Consider the following 20,413-nt stretch of genomic DNA (forward strand, 5'->3'; position numbering starts at 1 on the left):
TGAAAGATCTGAGAGTTTTCAGTATATTTAAAGCTTTAATGCTTTATTTATAAAACATGCAAGCAGGAACACGGTGTGTGGTTTCAGGTCCCTATTAAAATACTTTGCATGTATCCATTTGTGCTTATTAAAAAACCCACACAATTTAATCTGACCATCTCAAAGAGACATAGGTGGAATGTCTTCAGTTTCCAGGTCACATCTAATTATTTTAATTAATTGATAGTACAAAGCTACAACAACATCCCAAAACCACATCAACCTTCATGATAAATTAAAATTTGATCTTGACTCACTCTGATCTTACCAGTCATTATATGTATTACTCCTTAATCCCTCTTTCCTGTAAGATCTTTAGGTTTGACTGTAAGTTTGCAGAATGTGGGCAAAGTCATTTAAAAACATGAGACTCCAAAAGAATGTCTACAGGTAAAATGCCTTAGAGCAATGAGATGTCCATTTATTTTAAAAGCAGTGAGGTTTAATAGAACATTACTGAAGCTTTTAATCTTTTCTCAAGATATTTCATGCAGGCCTTTTCTCCTGGGAGCCCTTGCTGCAGAGATCCTAGAGTTGAACTGCATTCAAGCTGCTATATGAGCAAGGATTGAAGTAGTTCATGCTTAAATTAAATTGCAGAAACCTCACAGAAGAAAACTACAGTTACAAAAAAAATTACATAAAAGCCTTTGTCTTTAGTTTCCTTTAGAAGATTAGAGACTTAATTACAGTGACTTGCAGCAGGGCCAAACCCTACTTCCACTGGAGTTAAAATGGGCTTCACAGGGAACAAAGTTTTGCCATCAGCATCAGCCCATACATTGCAATAATGCTCTTAACCTTGATCTCTATGATCAAAAGACTTTTTTCCTCATAAGCAGAATATATTAGCTCTCATCCACTGACTCAGTAAGTATAGTTTCATTGCTTTGGAATCAGAAGTGAATCACATTCACAGAAACTAACCCCACAAAAGACACTGTTTGCAAGAGCTTAATTAAACATACCCAAGACCTACTGTGTATTTGAGCTACAGGTACGGTATAGAGCAAAATTACCTTCTTTTCCACACTTACCATCTCTTAGGAGCACAACTCTATCGCTGTGAAGTTAAGCTGTGCCTATTATGTTAATGGGGTCAGCTAAGCATCATATTCTTCCCTTTGAAAGGTTTGTCACCCTGTCCCTCCTTCTAATGCAAAAGATTTTCTAATTCCAGAGTTCCAGTTAATTCAGTATGTCTGTGAGATAGTTAACACTTGGTTTTCTATAAAAAAGAACATACTCTGAAAGGGAGTTGTAGGACAAAATCACATTCAGAGTATTCTATGTTTAAATAAGATTTTCCTTATAGTTAGATGATATTTTTCAAACTAGTATTTAAAAAATACTACAGTGTGCACCCCTTCAGGAAATGCTTTGTGGCAGAGCTTGTATGCCAAAATCTCAGTATTCTATAAGTGGTTTCAAATAAGAGTTATTTCTCCTGTGATACAGGTGACTAATTAATCAAGTCAACAAACCTAGAATATTTACTAAGCTTAATGAAAAGTACTTTTTAGGAGCTATATTTTAATCACTAGCTCACTCCAAATGCTATTTACTACAAAGCCAGCAAATATGATTGCACATGTAATTCTGATGTGAATACAATATGGTATTCACAAATGTAATATAGATCTGAAAACTACAGTGTAATTCAAACACAACAGGAAGTTACCTACACTAAGAAAAATCAATGTATTTTTGAATCCTCATTTTTGCTTCAATCTGTATTACCACACAGAAGACTTTAGCATTTCAAAACATACTTTACAACTAGAATACAGCATATCACAGCCCTTCTATGGTAAAAAGAACACTTCCATCTGCCCTCGTAATTATTTAAATCAGATGTTTTACAATCTCATGCTTTGCTGTGTGTGAGATAAGTACAAAATTGTTATTCAAAATCCCAAAGCATTTAAGAAATCAGTGAAGACTTTGTTATGCTCATGAGGGTGTAAATGTATGTGTATGTACATACTCACCCAAATAAGACATTCTTTTAAATTAGCAAAATACTTGAGATTTCATGTAAAAATAAGAAGAAATTATGATCATAAAGTCTCAGGGTGTTGAAGATAGAGCTTGCTCAGCTCCAAGGGTGACAGGATGCCTCACTCAGATGTAACCCACCACCTGACTTAAGGTGCCTGCTCTCAACAGACCTGGAGGACATCAGCAGCCCTGGAGCCACACCAGAGCCACTTTGGTCCTCCTGCCTCTCCCAAGGTTACTAACTTGAGTGCATTCAAGTGATACAACAGTTATGCATCTTCCAAAGCTAAAGGGGTCTCAGTGGTGGCTCAGTTAAAGCACAGGACAAGTAAACACATTAGAGTAATACAGACTAATCTAAACTAAGGAGACCATTCTAGTCTCTGCATGAGTACATGCACTTAAAGTCACACCTCAGGTGCTATCTAGATAGCAGACATAGATGAACTTCTTTTTAAAGTTTGAATTCCTCCAGAGACCAATTTAATTTAATTTTTATGTATTACTCACATGAGCATTCATTCTTTGAATGCATTACTCCTTTTTTCAATTCTGCTTATTGTAAAATTCTGCTTAGTAAATAAAATCACTAAAAATAGAGGAATAGAGTATTCTTCATCCAAAAGAATTTTTAACTTTCATACAGATAATTTAATTAAATCAGATTCTAATCCCGTTAATTAATGTTCAAACTTGACTCAGACAGCCCTAAAATATATTTGTTCCATCATCCACATATCCATTTAAAAGCCTTAAATAAATCTTTTCATTTTCCACATCTTCTAACACTAATAATTATAAAACCAGAGTGCATTTTTTTAACAGCTATTAATATTTTTTAGAAAAAGTGAGAATGATTATCCCCATTTTACAGGTACATTTCATTAATGATACCATCTTTCTCCACACTTCATTAAGTCATGCACAACAGCATAAAGGGATTGTGAAATAGCGCCATGCTAGTACTTGTTGCATGCACATTTCTTCATTATTCTGCTCTAGAATAACTTGCTTTAGTGCAGTCTTGAATAAGCTTTGGGAAGAAATATAGACTTATTAACGATATTCAAATTTACATATGACTAACTACAACACAAGTAGAAACTCTCTACCATGTAAAGCCAAACTGAGAAATCCTTGATTAATGAAACTTCATGAATGGCAAGGAATGGCATATAAGCAACTTAATTCACAAGATTTCAGAAAGTGAATGAAAGACAAAACCAACTTATTTTATTCTTCAAAATACTTTACATTTTAAAAGTTACCCCTTGAGAAATTTCCAACTCTTAATTTGGTGTGAATGATAGCCAATCAAACAAGTGTAATGCTTAGCTGTTTGCTCTCTTACAAGAAAGACAAATTCTGTCTTGGATTCAGCCCATATATAGATATATGCATCAGTTCCAGGAAATGTCACTCAGGCATCATCTGAAGATAACAAGATAAATAGGCTGTAGACCAATTGGACTTTCTGCTTATTTTCTTCTTTAAAAAACTGAAATTGCTACTGTGGCCACCATAACCACAGCATTTGTGTTATTTCTTTGAGTGACAGCTCTAAAAATGCCATAGTGACCTTGAAAACGGAACTGGTATGGGAGCAATACAGTAGAGAAAAGACAGTGAAGCACAATGATAGTTTTGAGTAGCTCCAAGGAAATTCAGCTTCATTTCCATGAAGCCAATTACAGCTAGCGGAGTTTATTCAGTTTCACTTCAAGTCTCTCATTCTGCTGACCAAAAAGATCTAGAAGAGTGTAATGCAGAAAATAAATGATTTAGTTTCAGGGGGATGTGTTAAAGCATATATCCCAGCCTAGCCTTAGGACGGCAGCACAGACACCTCTGGAGCTCTGGAATATTACAGCTGCTGACAAACTGGCCTTTTAGTTTAGTTCACTATGGAGTCTGCTTCTACTCCACTGGTCTTTTCATTCCTCTTCTGCAGCTATCCCAGATATACTAGATGCTATTTAAGAAATACAGAAGGAAAAAAAATACTAATTGTCTGCTTCATAGCTATATTCTGTATCATTTTTTCACCTTTAAGTATACACTGCCCATGCCTATAAAGTCCACTATTTGGGGCAGAGATTGCTTATGGTATTTTTCGTACAGGATTTGCACACTTTCATACACTTTATACAAAACTTATGAAATATTTGTTGTTGACGTGAAATGCTGTTAGCATAGGTGCTTATTAAATGAACGCCTACTTCAGGATCTTTTTACTTAGTAATGGCCTAGCTTTGAAACATCACTTCATTCTTTCGACAAGGGTTATGTAAGGGTAGATTACTCGTAATAGAGAGAAATTCAGCAGTGAAAGTATAAGACTTATTTTTACATGTTCTAATGTCACAATATGGAAACCTATATTTAATCATAACTTTTTTAGCATTTATTTCCTATTCTAAATATTTTGAAACTGTACACATGGAGACATTTCTGGTTTCTAAAACACCTTCATTTCTTAAAGATCCCTCAGTTTCCATCAGAAAGGATCACCCATTAGTCAACATTACAAAAGCTCTGTACTGGAAGTAAGACTACTGAACTTGAATCAAGGGCACAGAATGTCAAGAAACTCCTTTTGGAAAAAGGAGTGGTTTCTATAACATCACAATGTAATGTAAAGTATTGGCAACACATTGAAAACACCTACCTGTGCAAATAAACAGAAGCTTCTGTTTATGAGAGGATTTAAGTACAAGTTCAAATATATAGATTGATGGGCAACATTTTCTAGCATAGTTAAAAAATCTCATGAGCACTGACAGTTTAAATTTAGCTGTTATAGTGAATAATAACTTTCCAGAGCATTTTTCTGAACACATTTATAATCTATTATAATCTTAATTATAACATTAATATTTGTTCCCTCATTCCACCTCTTTGAACTGTAATTTTGTCATGTCTTAGAAGATGGTATGATTAATTTTTTTTTTTTTTTTTTTTTTACAGAAGTGAAATACTACATGTCTTTGACAGCATGTTACTACTCTTCTGCATCATTGGTGAAAACTTCATTGCTTCTAAGTAACATGAGGAAAGACCCCCGATATTTCCACTCATAAATGGAATTGAGAAGTCTCACATACACCTGCCATGTGCTCCACAAATAGAAGTCTCAGAAGACTTGAGATTCTGCCTTTTCTTTAATCCCTAAGTGTCTCACTGTGTCATTTGTCCACCTGGAAATCTCAGTCTCTAAGGGTCAGTCAGTCTTACTACACATTGGTACTACCTCACCAAGTAAGAAAAACTGGGTGTAAACAAATATTTTGGTAAAAATTTGGAAGGAAAAAAGATATTTATAAGGGGGCTAAGATGAGTATGGGTTATGTGAGGATCTGAGAGAATAAAAATAGATCACAACAGGCAAAATAAGAGGAGGCAGTACACTGAAATAAGGAGAAAGACGACGAAAAAATAAGATTTACAGTAAGACAAGACAATTCACAATAAGATTGGAAAATTACATGAAAAGCAAAATAAACAAGAGGGGAAGACATATTTTATGACATGTTCCATCTGTTCATATTCTCATCTCCTATTAGTCAAGCATAATAGCCACAATTCAAGTTGCTGGAAAAAAACCATTGCCTTCCAATTTGTTAATTGAGATTTCTAAATTTTTTTAAATGCTTGATTAAACTTTCATCTTTAAATTGGAAGACAGTTTAAAAAATAATGAAGAGGTATATTCTGTTTTGAAAGAATTTCCTCAAGATCATAATCAGTTTTATTCAATACACTTGGAAAACAATCAGCAAAAATATTTAAGTTAGTAAAGAAAGAAGCTTTATATTCGTTAACTTTTAATTTTAGAATATAGTGCTTCTTAGTAAACAGAACTTAATGAAGCACTGAATGCTCAGATTAATTAATTTTCTAAGGAACTGAAATCTCAGAGGATTTGTGACATGGGTCGTAAAAAAAAAAAGTATTTCTAATCTCTTTCTGGATTTGCTTTTGGAGATCACTCTCTTCTCAGTTCATTCTTCACCTCTCACCCCCAATTTGTATTTGGGAACCAAACTAAATCAGGTATTTTCTCATCTTCCACTAATTTTCCCACCAGATATTACAAAATTGCCTCTTTACCCCTCTGATACTTTTGAAGAATTCTGATTCAAAAGACAATCTTTGACCTTCATCATAGGAGTTCATATCTGTATTCAAGTCACTTTATCTTCTTCCCAACTGCAAACCTTCTGGAGCACGAGGTGTAAGCAGCCCTTCAGAATTGTTTATAGAGATGTTTATTACTATAAGTCTTGAAGAATATCCACTTTTTTTAAAAAAGGTATCCTACTTCCTCTTTATTCCTATCCTAATCTCATTGAAATGTACTGAGCAAAATGTCTTAATAAAGATTTGTGGTAATGGTGTCCACCAGCTATTTTATAACATACAACTTTAAATAGACCTATTTTTTATAATCTTCATTTCCACTACAAAATACTGTTTATCTTAATGTATAATAATTTTAAGTTCTGCATGAATGCAGTTATTTATGGTCTCTAATTTGGATATTTAAATAACTATGGACATTTTCATACATAAGTGTTTCACCATATTAATATATTTTCTGTTACATTCCTGGAAGTATTATATGCCCATTATCTTCATTTGCAAAGGAGAACCAAGGCACTGAGATAACAGCTAAGACATGTGTTCAATTTCCTAACACAGACTGACATGTTCCACCAGCACTGCAGCAGCATAGACTAAAAGAGTTTGTGTCCATATTTTTTAGCAGGGTTCCCACAGAAACTTTTAGAAATGGTCCTCTGCCAGTGTTCACTCCTAAGGTAACCCCACGAGTAGTTTATAAAGATGCTAAGTAGCACAGACCAAAAGCATGACAGAAGATTCAAATGTGGCTGTCCAACTCCAGTGCCCAGACTCAGTCTGCAGCTATATTCAAAATTTGCTAGTACAGCTTTAGCTGAAAAACCAAACAGCTGAAAAGAATGTCTGGTCTTTACCATGGGCAAAAGGACAGAATTTTATCCGAGACTGCCAACATACATAAGCTAACTTGAGAGAAGATATGAAGAACAACAGTCTGTCACTGTTCTTAAGCAAAATTCTGGTTTTCCCTTGAGATGATGAGAATGAGTCCTGTAAGAACTCTCAAGGGCAGCTACATCTAATTACTAATATGAGTGCAAGAGAATTGGCTGAGAAATGAGGAGAAAAGGAAGGTGTTATTCCATTCCTCCTTGTTTAAAAGCCTCCCTGTGTAGCAAGGGTGCAGCTGTTGAAATCAAAACAGCTACTTCCTTCAGAAGGAGCTACAGTGATTTAACTGGAGTCAAATCAAGTTCCTTACTTTTGCTGAGTTTAACATAGCAGAACTGAGTTACTGTGTTCCTCTTATTTGCTGTAGAGGCTTTGGAATTATAAATCACAAAGTCTTCATTACTTGGTGAACTGTTATCAGGAAAAAAAGAGACCAGCCTACAGATTTTCTAACTTCTATAATAATTACAAGCTGTCTTGTTTTTATTCAGATCTTGACTTAGATCAGATTCAAGTTACAGAAGCACATTTTTCCTGTGGTAAGACAAAAGTTAACTCAGATAAACCTGTAGCTGTTCTATCTAGCTAGGTCTAGCTAGGTCCAAAAAATTGGACCTAGGACCCTAGCCTGTAGACTACTGATCCTTTGTCAAGAGCTATATTTTATATTCCTCAAATAAATTATTCTAATCAATTTCTATGTGATGAGAAAGAGCTCCTTTCTTCCCTCCACATGCATTTTGATAAATTACATGGGACCAACAGACTACATTTTAACATACTAAATCAACAGTCATTATTCCTCTGTCATAAAGACTACGTCACTCCTGCAGACTAAATACTTAACTTACACTAAGAACAACAGGGAGAATCTAAAGAACACACAGTCAATACAAAGTACTGTCATTAAGACCTTGAGCAGGCCCAAACAAAACCAGACTTAAGTTAAAGTTAATCTAAAGATAATGTTGACGACCTCAATACAGTGCAGCTCCTCAGCTGTCAAAGAACAGCCATGTCACAATCACAGGACTACTCTAGGTAGAAAGGTAACATCAAAGCTACTCAGTCAATGGACACCTATCAACTTCAGTCATTTTCAGACCACAGCTGTAAGAAAGATGGACCAGGAATTCAAGAAATCAGTTCCAGTACTAAGCATTTGTACCTCACTATAAAGCGTCACAACTCCCATTAAGTGGAATGCATTGAAAACATGGAACCTAGACTAATCTTCTACACAGATACAAATTAACAATAGCACCATGAAGCAATAAAAATAGATATTTCTCTTTTGTAGAGGATCAAGGAGCTGTAGGATAGGTATGGACTTATCTAAAAAAAATAGTGCGTTTTCAAAGGATTCATTCAGACACGGATCATATTCATTCCCATTCAGCTATTGAGTGTCACCCTGAAACTAACAATTAAAAGACGTAAGCTCAAGTGAACTGTCTCAAACATACAGATAAATGCCAATAAACTAATCTGTGACCAGAAAAAAAGACGTTTCTGCTCTGAGGTATATGAGTACTACATCTTCATGCAAAGTCACAAAACAAAATACAGTGCTACTACTTTTTCTTATGGTCAATTCATTTGAAGTATTTCATTTGGACTTTTAGCTCTAATAACACTGTATATCCAGTGCTGCACAACCAGGACTTGGCAATATGCTATATTGCCATCTGGTTTTGTTTACCATGGATTTTAAACTATTAAACATTTATTAAAGACCTTATTGGTTAAACCATCTTCAATAATTGTTGTTATTATTTATTAATCATAATACATCCACATAATTACTTACAGCCTCCTTCTAGTACCCTTACTCACACTGAGTAATAGTTTAGACCATGATATATCCCTACAAAACAAACCACAGATTTGGCTGGCACTCAGCAGAGATTTGGGAAACCAAAATGGTTTCTCTGTAGCATTTGCACAAGGTGCAGTCAGTTAAACTGTTACATGCCCATGCATGTGCATGTGTGCGTTTCAGTTTTCTGAAAAGTTCTCTAAGGTTCCAATTATTAATTTTAGTTAGAGATTTATATATTGCTAACTTCTCTGAGATAATGAATTGGCAGGAAGGGCCAAATTATTGCTGCTGTGATTAAATCAGTGTCATTAACCAAAATTGTAAATGCAGGTATGTTTTATTTCTTAAGATACATTTTTTTCTGGCGCATTATTCAATACCTACTGCTGTTTTTGGCCAATTTATAACAGACCAAGATTCACAGCATTTCTTCAGACAGAAGTATCCGATTTTTTTGTAACTTGTAGAACTGAGCATCAGATGGCTCACTTGTTGAAATTATCCCAAGATGAAGATGCAACCTGCCATAAAATACATCTTCTCTGTTTTAAAGAAACTTGGGTGGGCCATTCAGTAAGGAAATCTCTCAAAAAATATATATGTATACTAAAAACTTTGACTTAATATAATCAGAAGAAAGACAGCCCTCAAAAGTATCTTTCTCCACAATACACATAAGCGAGGGAAAGTAAAGATGTATGTACTTAAGAGGAAGGAATTCTGACATTGTACAGATAATCAAGGAAGAGATTATTTTGAGAAAACAGCACATAACACAATTAAGAGCCCTTGAGAAACAAGACATCAGGTCACTGCTAGCCATTTGTGAATGAGGAAGATATGCTACAGTTCCTAATGAGTCTGATCCAGACAAGAGATTAAACAACTCTTTCTCTTACCTCAGGCTGGTAAAACTGTAAAGGCCAGAACATTTCAACATGTTTATGGCATATTGGATTTGTGTTGTCACAAATAGATGAGAACTTGAGACACTAGAAAACAAAGTTGAAAATAAGTTAGTTTTCCTACTTTCATTCAGTTGTCAACAATTAATGCTAAAGGTCTCCTTTTTTTTTTTTTTCCTAAATAAATTATTTTTCTATCCTCAGCACTGGCTCAGCAATTCCCTTACCAACAAAAGGCACCAAGAAAACATTTTAGAAAGGTAAATGCGTTATCAATGTAGACTAATTGATGTTTACATTTAATTAATATGCATATGAACAGATACTTAGGAAAGGAGACAAGCATATAATTTCACTTAAGAGCATTTGGTATTCTCCAGGAAGTGGAGTAGATGGAATTTTACTTATATGTAAAAGAACTGTGATCTTCGAGCAAGGGATTCTCTTAGGTAGAAATGATCTTAGCAGAAGCATTCTGTAATTAGAACAAGTAGATGCTGAAAATAATAGCTTGCACTTTTTTCCATACTTCACCTGGTTATTATTCATAAGTACATGCTGCATTAAGATTTAGAACCAGGCTTTCCTGTTACAATTGATGTGAATGACAAGAGTGAAAATAAACAGAAGAATCAGGGATTGCATGTATTCTTACAATGTATTTTAATTCACTGTCACTAAACAAAGTAATGTTAATTTCAATCACAAAAAAAAACTTGCCTGAAGAGACTCAACATTCAGAGCTCAAATGTAATCAGTTTATAGCAGCAGGTTAAGAATTTAATCAAAAATATTATAGCATAAGAGAATCTTAACAACTTCTCTTTGATTCAGTCAATTCTGATGCTTTTATTTTATGATATTGTAACAATCAAAAAGATTAACAATATGGAAAGGTGATTCAGGAGGCATAATGACAGAGCAACTAACATAATAGAAAGATATTATAAAAGAAAGAAAAATAACTGGCCACCTATCTTCAAAGAGTTAGACTCACAGGGGAAAATACCACTAAGAAGAGATATCCAGAAAAAGATCCTTCCCTAGTGGCAGTCAACCTTAAATGAGGTCTAAGAGGTGCAGCCAGACTCCACCCCTTCTGGTTACACAGCTGAATTGCCTTCACCTGTGCTTCCAGGGCTGACCAGGTCCTTTTCCCAGGTGCTCAATCAGTGGTTCAGGCCATGACTCAACAGTTCCCACATAGATATGTGTTACTTGAACAAGTTTCTTCTGCTCATTAAAACATTTAACCATCTAAATACCTGATGTTTGTGATAAAGAGGAATTTTGGAAGGCAAGATTCTTCAGTTACCTTATTCACAGCTTCATACAGCTTTCTCAAGCTTTATCTAAACATCCTTTGAATCTTTTATTTTAGTTTTACTAACCATAACCAAAAAGCATTTATTTACAGGACAGTTTACAAGAAATTCAGTTCTGAAATTCCATTGTAGCCCATGAAATAGATCTCATCTTTTAAGAGCTAAGTGAAACTTTAGTACCTGCTGAGAATCTCTTTGGGCAAGATTTATGTACTCCTATTTTCTCAAAAATCTCTCAGGCTTGGACAATGCAGTATAACTTGCAGTCAAGCATGCTGTCTAGCAATACTAGTAATGCACTTGGGATTCAATAAATCATATTTTATTTAGCTGAAAAGACTATAACAACTGAACAGATTCCAGTTCATGGAACTTCTAGGAAGCCACAGGAGATGAAGATGTTTCTTTAGTTTTGAGTGCTTTCTGTGTTTCAGTTTTATAGGCTATGCTAGAAGGGTTTCCCACTGCTAAAAGTAACAGTCTGGATTAGACAGTCCTTGATTTATGACTTGATTAACTGTAGATTTGCAATATGAGTTTGGGCAAGACTCTTTGAACCAGGCTGATCTCAATTAACTTCAGGATTCTTTGTCCGCTATCAGCAACTGCCCTGTCTAATTTTCAACTTCAACATATATATGTTGTCCTGGCCCCGGGCTGTGACGGTGACAGCAGTCCAGAGGGCAGTATGAATACTAAAACAACTTAGGAACACACCTCTTCATGCTTTAATCCTCCACCTCACAAAAGCAGAGAATAGAAATCCCATCTTTTCTAATTACATGTTATGAAAAAAAAAAGTAACTTAGAGATTAGGAGGTGCAGTAATTATAGCAATAACACAGCAATGATAATACAAAATCCACCTTTTATTACATTATCATAGACATTTCTTAGCTTCTTAGCTGCTGAATCAAATTAGAAATAAAGATTTTTGTCCTGTTCCTAAATGTATTTGCCAAAGATTAGATAGAAGTCATCAAAAATATAAACAATACAAAGAGCATTTACTCTGAAAAGATATCTTTTCACATGTGTTATTTGCTAAGAATATTTAGTTTCATTATGGCTTTTTTCCACTGAGGTATTTCTAACATAATATTTAGAGAGAATGCTCCAAAATATCCTGGCCATTTAATTTGTAGAGGAGTAGAACAACAACAACAACAACAATACTATTATAAGTTCCAGATTTGCAGCTGGAATTCTTAGCTATAGTATGTTTTTGCACTCAGTTAAATGGAAAATGCGGAAATCAAGTAATTATAAAATGTATTGTAATACACATACACCAGAGGGCAGAATAAAGGCCGCTTTTGACATTTCCTGGCTTTGAGCATACAGTGCAGCAGCACAGCTGATCAGTGAGCGTAAGGTTCTTTTGCATTTATAAGAGTATTTATAACTCAAGTCAGCAGTAGCATCTTCCTAATTGTCTTGTTGCCAGATGTAATCAGACGTTAAGATAAAAGCAAAATGAAGTGTAACAGAAATGCTGCTGTAGTAAGAAGGAACATAAAGCATCCTTTACAATGAGTTAAGTCAACAGGCAACCATAGAGAACTTGCTTGTACACTGTTCTATCCAGGCCTGTCTCACCAGAGTAAGGATTGTAGGAGTCTCAAAAACAACAATGCTTATTTTAAAGGAGAGATAGAGAGACAAGTTTGTATGAATCACTTCAGAGTGGTTCATAATACTTGGAGTGCTGGACAAAGCATCCTACCTGATAGGGATCAATAAGCTGGTGTGATTGCAGCTGTCAAGAATAAAAATTTAAAATGTGCATTTCTAAACAGGCTTATAATATCCTCATGTTCTAATCATTGCACTTTTTGGTAATAATTTTTGAAATTTTGATAAGTGAGTATGAATCGGAATTAAAAGAAATAGCTGAAACCAAAAGAAAAGGCTGTTAATATTTGATGTAAAAGTTTCTGTAAATTGTTGGCACATGAATTTTAAAATAACATTTAGAAATTACTAATTCTACTAATACAAATCACTTTGTCAAAAGTTACTGGTTTAAGAACTCAAGCTAGAGAAGAGGATCTGCTTTTCAGAAGATACAACTGGAACTCTGGAAGTTCCAGATCACAGCTCAGTTCATCTTCTCTATTTGTTTTTTTAAAGCCAAATATTTAATCTGAATGCACTTTATTTTGGGACTAGCAGCATAGTACCCATAGCTTTGTCCAAGATATTAGTATATGCTCTTCTATTCTTCTCCTGAAGAATTTAAAATTAAACCTGAAAAATTAAAGGTATTTCCTAGAAATAAAACGTTAATTTTATCCTCACCGCATTTTTTCAATACTTCAGTAGTTTCTGACATTTTCCTAAACACGCACCTGCTTGCTAGAGACACCTGGTCAATTACATAGTTGACATAAATTTTATTATATCTAGCATGAAAGAACATCTCTGCTGACTACTCCACGTTATATCCATCATCATGGGTGCGAATTGGGAGGTTCTACAAATATTTCCATTCTCCAGTGAGGAGAAGTCTCCTCAAACCTACAGCTGTTTTGTCACACTTCCATCTCCCATGATACCTGTTATAAATCCTATTGGCAGCAGTAAAAAGATGAGAAATATTTTGTGATGTTATGTATGATTGCACAAATACATACACATACATGGACTTAGTCCAAATTTGAAACACTAAGTTTGAGGTGAAGCCCAGTAAAATTAGTGCTAGTTTATGTATTTTTTCAATTTCTTTATAACCAGTCCTAGCTAACTTACTTCATTACAAAATGGATCAATTCACAGAAAGAGTGAGCTTTGGTTTCTCTCTTGACATGCTACATAAGAGTGGTAACTTCCATCCAAATCTCCCAGTAAAAGATTATCCTGCTGTTCAAATTTCATAATAAATACTACAGGCTGTCCACTGAGAGCATAGGCTTAGCTGAATAAGGTTTCCATGGAGCACAATTTAGAACAGTAAGAATGTCTGACAATAAACGTTGATTGTTTTAACAAAAGAGCGCATGAGATTAGAACGAGAAATGAATTTGTCCTGTGTAAAATACTATGCTTTTTCCTCTAACCCTTTCTTTAAAATGTACATATACATATATCCAGACAATTTTGCCTGTCAAAATTTTAGAAAATTTCACAGATTTCATAAAACAATAAATCAACAGAAGATCTGTATTTCCAGGGAGTATACTATCATGAAAATTAAGATTTTGTGTATATACAAATCTTTCTTGACATGTGTATGGGAACTACTGAATCACAGCCTGAACCTCTGATTGATTACTTGAGGCAAGCAATAAGTTAGCCTTGGGAGCACAGGTGAAAGCAATTCACCTGTGCTACCGGATGGGGTGGAGCCTGGCTGCACATCTCCTTGACCCCATTTAAGAGCTGACTGCCACTGAGGAAGGTTCTTCCTCTGGAGATTGTTCCTGTTAGTGGCTTTTTCTGCAATCCCAGGACACAGGTAAGCTTTTCCATTTCTTTCTGATTATTTTTCTCTAACATGATAATCTTTCTAGCCTAACTTCTCTGTATGCTTATTGATTATGCATTTATATATTCATTGATTATACAATGTGCCTTCCATAGGAAGCACACACAGTAACAGGAATCAGTAAAAAAATTTTTCAGTCCTAAAGACTACTGCTTCTTTCTAGCAAAAGTTTTCCTGGCAGTTTTTTTTTTTTTTTTTACAACTATAGAAGATACAAAATTTCTACATCTTCAGGCAAAAACTATTTCTGCATGAAAACTAGATAAATGTACTTCTCCCTAACTCTCCTCCAAAAAGAAGGTTGTGTGTTGAAGGAGATTCAACATAAGATAATGTTCTTTCTTTCTCTGGAAACTTCCAGGTAATTTCTTGTTTCTTTGCAGTTAATATAGAATGTATGCTTGTAGGCTTCATTTAAACACAAACTTTGTGCACATCATTTTCTTACGTTCTATATAGGCTATAGGTTGAAAAATAGGTCTCAGACAAATCACTAGTGAGAAGTACTGTGGTATGAAGTTCAGTACCACTTTTGATAAAACTGCAAACTGAATGTAGACACAAGAAAAAAAGAAAGCAAAATGAATACCACTCACAGAACCAACAAAAGAAAAAATGAAAAATAAATAAAAAGTAGATTGTGCTGTATTTTATCAGTACATCTCAGTATGTGGAAAGTGACACAGCTATTTATAGCAAGCAGTCCTTTCCTGCTTTTCTCCTGGTTTTAAATCCAATAGATACAGCACATAATCAAGTGTTGAACTCTTGCAAAGCACAAATCTTGACCTCAGAAACAAAATACTTTATTGGTTTAAGGTTATTCTCAAAATGGGAGTTAACTCAGAGTATCTTTTCAGGCCTTTTTCAAAATACTGGGGTAAGAATCAAAACATTCTCATCAGAATCTCACTGTGTCTTCAGACTGTTCATACACTTCACTGCTATTCCATTACACTTTCTTGGAGCACCCAAGGGACACCTAGAAAAACCAGGTGGCACCACCTCCTTAGGTATGCCTTAGCACCTCCTGCTGTAGTGTATGTAAGAGAGCCCTCTCCAGCTGTAATCAAATCCCCAGTCATTTAAGGTACACAGTTAAAATTGAAATTGTGATAAAGGAAAATATATTTCAAGTTCTGAGCTATACTCCTAAATGCATCTTAGGGATGCTAGGATCTATCCTTTCCCCTCCTGTCAAACACTTCAGGGTCAGAAGGACTCAGGGAAGGAATGTTAGAAGCAGAGGAGGCTCAAATATCAGTTTCAATATTGATCTCTCCCTGATATCCCACCACTGGAAAGAGGAAACCTATGGAATGCTGCATGGTTCTGTTACAATGCACATTACCTTCTCTGAAATGATAATTCACAGCCAGCCACTATGAGAGGAAAAAGAGGGCACAAAAAATTCTCAGTGCTTCATCCTTTTCATTAACTTTTCTGGGATCCAGCTAAACCATAAAGGGTCAGGAGACTCAGATGTGTGCCACTTAGAGACAGGTGAACTAAGTCTCCCAGTGAAAAAATAATCAAATCAATCTGTAAACACTCATGGAGAAAAATAGCTTTTTTTTAACAAGGTTTATGGAATAACATTCATATCTTTCTCAGCCATTAGGACCCCCTGCTTTACTCACTTAGAAGCATCAGCGAGATAAGAAAAACAGTCATTTTCTTTTGTGAAAAAAACAGATATTCTTGGCAATTATAGTAGAAGTAGATAAATTTATTTCAAGTGCACAGTGTAATTACATGATTTAATTGATGATGTATTATTTCAGACTTACCATATTTTTGTCTATATTTTTGTCTTTAATGTATGATCAGTTTACATTTAGGCAACTGGTGGGGAGAAAATGAGAGTGTTTTTCAATGCCAGTTTCATTCATTGAAAAGCAAATTCTGACAATATCCAACCCAGATTTTGGCAGTCCTCTAAGAGATCAATACAATTATTTTTAAAAGAATCGAAATACTATTTGTGTCACCAAAATGTGTCCTTCTCACTGCTCAGTACGTCCAATAATGGAAGAGAAAAGAGTTGGGCTTGGCTCATTCCTGAAAGATGAGTGAGTAGGGTTAGATCTGATGCATTGTCCTCCAGTCTAAGAGGCTTCCCAGATAAAACCACATCCCTCTGCTGAATCAGGTGGACAATCATCCAGATGTAGTAAGAGCCCACAGACTATTTCTTTGGACAAAGTGTTTCAAATGCAGATTTCAAAGCACTTTACAAATGATTACCATTATCTTCATTTTACACACAGGAAGCAAAAACAATGGGGAAAGAGATGTTTTCTAAGAATGAGAACAGGAGAAGAAACATTTCCTCCTTAGTTTAGTTACCGTCTAATGCAGTTTCTGCTAGGCTAGAAACCTGAAAGTTGTTGGAAGCTGTCTCTCTTCACAAAAAAAAAAAGAAAAAAAAAACACCCCCACACAAATGGGTGCATCTTTTTAGCAAACAGGCAATTTCCAGCACATACCGGTGCTGCATGTGGATGGAAGAGTATGGCTTCTTATATTCAGAACAAAGATGAAGCCCCTAATCTCCATTGGGGGCAATAGATACACTGGCTTTAGTGTATTTCACTCATTTATACCAGGGGATTCAACTGGTGGATGTCTACCACAGACAATATACCATTTTCTGATGGCTGTAGTTTCCTTTTCATATAGAGATTTTATATAAAGAAAAAATCTCCCCCAAAATCTATCTGTTCCAAAGTGAAGGTAGAAAATCATCTTTACATGTATCCATAGTCAACCTTAACTTTGAAGAGACTGTGTAAAATTTGTAAAAAAGAAATCTGTAAAAATCTGTAAAAAATTCATGGAAATGAAGTCTAACCTGAGGGAGAAAGCTAACAGTGAATATGACTTTCTCTTGAAAAAATCTTGACAACAGAAGACTTTTTGTGCTGGCAAGGTAATGCTTTAGGTGACCTCATAAGTCTTTTCCACACCCAGCATCTGTGCTTTTGTAGACTTCCAAGATAATCTGTACTTCAAATAGGCTATGGGAGCCAAGAGGAAGTGGACTATTATCTTAGCTGATTTTTTGTGGCTTTCTTTTTTTGGGGGGAGGGGATAGAGTAAGCAAGATGTCTTGTTCCTCAGTAATGTTTCTATTTTTTATCAATTTTTTTATACATAGAGAACAGTTTTAAAGTCTATTGACAATGTTAAGCCAAACTTAATGTCATGCATTTCACTGCATATCCCTTAACTCTAAAGTATGTGAACAACAGTGCTTTTGGTTCAACTCCCTTCATTGTCTCTGTTCTGCCTGTAAAATGAAAGCAGGTTTGTGACAGTAGAGCTACCATAATGAAATATGACAGCATAGGGGCAGGAATGTCATTGTAGTACTATGGCAATGAACAAACAGTGTTTATTACTAGTAGTTTTAGGCTTTCACTCAAGCATTGGAAGCACATCTTAGTTCTTCCTTCTTATGCAAACATTTTAGTGATTTTTGGCTGGCTCCATCCTGGCTGGCTCAATGAGGTGCAAATTAAACAGCAGTTCTGTGGGCCAGGAAGATCTCCTGCTTCACTGAGAAATAAATCACTTGATGATGACAGATTGCATTTCCACTGCCACCATTTCCCTCAGCCATGGCAGGGCATGGTATGTTTGTATTCAGTCCAGGAAGCTTAATCGTACACTCATGGTCTCCCAGTACTGAGTCAGTCAGGTTTATGAAAGCTTAAGGCAGAAGTCAGTTTAGTCCCTCTACTTAGAATGTCTGACAGAAGCTGCGAAACCAACACTAGCTTTTACTAATAGTCCGGCTGGGCTTTAATTGACATACTATTCAAATCAAGATAGATGTTTATTTAACATACTGGCATTTTAAGTAATTACTTGAATCTCCCAATTGTTATACATATATTGATCCCACTTAAATGATTTTTCTTAAGTGAAATGTAAATTATCCTATAATTACAGTTGTCAGGATTTATCACGAGCACCAGCATAGATGGAAGAGTCTTGGGAAAAAGTGATCCTACTGTAAGGCAGTCAAATTAACTAGCAGACCAAACAGGACTTGTGATTCAACTTCAGTTCTGCAGCTAATATTCTATTAACGTTAATTTCTCTTTTAGAAATGTTCCTGTTTTATTTTCACCAAAGCCAGTAAGGTTAATTATTAGGCATTTAACACCTATAAAGCAAGTTCTTGTTTTAAATATTAACTGGAATAAATTGATACTTTCAGGATAATCTTTGACCTAAAAATAATATTTAAACTAGAGAAGACACTGAATAGAAAAGCAACATTCTTTCATTGTCTTTGTTCTTCTGGATCTTAAGGAAAAAGTTGTCTGTATACAAGCAGCCCCAAAGAAAGGAATGTTAAAAAAGGAAAATGTAATCACAGAACTTAAGAAGAATTCATACATTTAGAAAGGGCCTGTTATCGCAGCCAGAATCACTTCTATAGCACGCCTAACCAGTTTGTTCAGGCTGCCCTAAAAGTCTACTGGAGGTGAAGATTCATGCAATTTCCTGGGCAAACCATGTGAGTTTTTCACAGCCCTTAGCAAGACCTTTCTATCATCTCATCTGATTGCTTGATATTCATCTTGGTTTGCTCAACAAGGATATAGAACACACACAAAAAAATGTTTTCTATGTAGCAGCCCATACATAAAGAAGATGATTACCACATCAATCTATGTTCTCTTTTTTCAGTGGGATAAGCATCTGCACATCATTCACATTCTCCTACAGCATCTTGGAAAGTTTGAACTCGTTGCTGGCTTTTGGGCTCTTTCAGATGTTTTGTGTCTTGGAATAAAAGAGTAGGTACAGCATGAGGGTAACATCTGAAAATTCACCATTGTTTCAGTATGTGTAAGCTGTGAACTAATGTGAAAAAGTGTTCAGACTGAAAATTGTATGATATGCCTACAGAAGCTTAATCTATCTGAACATAGATGGGAAATTTGGGGATAAAAAATGAATTATATTAAGGAACAATAGTAAAATCAGTTGATTAAGCTCAAGCAGCAAGAATGAAACCAAATTTTGTGCAAAATAGGAACTGTGGGTATATTCACAGCATGACTGGTAACCCCATAAAAACATATTTTCATACCTATGAGGCTAGAAAGCTTGAAAATTAAGGTCCTAAAATTAAGTGAGGAAGTAATCAAAATGAGGAATTAATAGGAAGGTCTCTATAACAAAAAGATAACTATAATATAAGAAAGCAGTAGGACTTGGATATCAATATTCCCCACCAGTGGTTGCAATTTACCAAGACTGTTTCATTTTTCCACAGTGAAGTCCTTAAATAACACACACCTGTTGGTCATTTCCTATTTCTTCTATTTTGCTGAAATAAATATTTGCTGACTTGGCTACATTTTGGAAAAAATAACTCATAGTGAAAATAAGCTGCAAAAAAGGTATTTCTATCTATGCAAGTCAGATTGCTCCATCCCAAAACCACAACTACAGCAAGAAGTCTGAAAGCTAAACAAGAATACATTCAGTTCCATCCAACCACTTAATAAATCTAAATTACAAATAAAACATAAATTGCCTTCTGATATAACACATTTTAAGATGTTCAGAAGAGTTTGCATTGAAGAATGACAGCTTTAAACACTTTACATCCTCTCAGGAATGCAATGCTTCATATACACTCAAATATACGCTCAAAAGCAGCAGCTATACCTTTGCTGAGAGGTTGGAGATTTTTCACTGATCTGTTATTCCTAATTATAGTTGTCTTTCTCTTGCTTTGGGAAAGTCTGTGATGCAGTCATGTTCACTGCCTACT

The 20,413-nt window shown here is 35.1% G+C and overlaps 1 long non-coding RNA gene across 1 annotated transcript; it reads right to left on the reverse strand.

Moving 5' to 3' along the window:
- Positions 1-2,607: 2,607 nt before the first annotated feature.
- On the reverse strand, positions 2,608-10,835 carry LOC116226027 (uncharacterized). Its single transcript, XR_004166203.2, has 3 exons — positions 10,775-10,835; positions 9,796-9,888; positions 2,608-3,790 (listed from the first exon to the last, which is right to left on the reverse strand). It is a non-coding gene; the product is annotated as an uncharacterized LOC116226027 (long non-coding RNA).
- Positions 10,836-20,413: the final 9,578 nt, after the last annotated feature.

Source organism: Phasianus colchicus, chromosome 4 (genome assembly GCF_987193195.1).
Source record: "Phasianus colchicus chromosome 4, bPhaCol1.hap1.1, whole genome shotgun sequence".
In the NCBI taxonomy this organism is placed as follows: Eukaryota; Metazoa; Chordata; class Aves; order Galliformes; family Phasianidae; genus Phasianus; species Phasianus colchicus.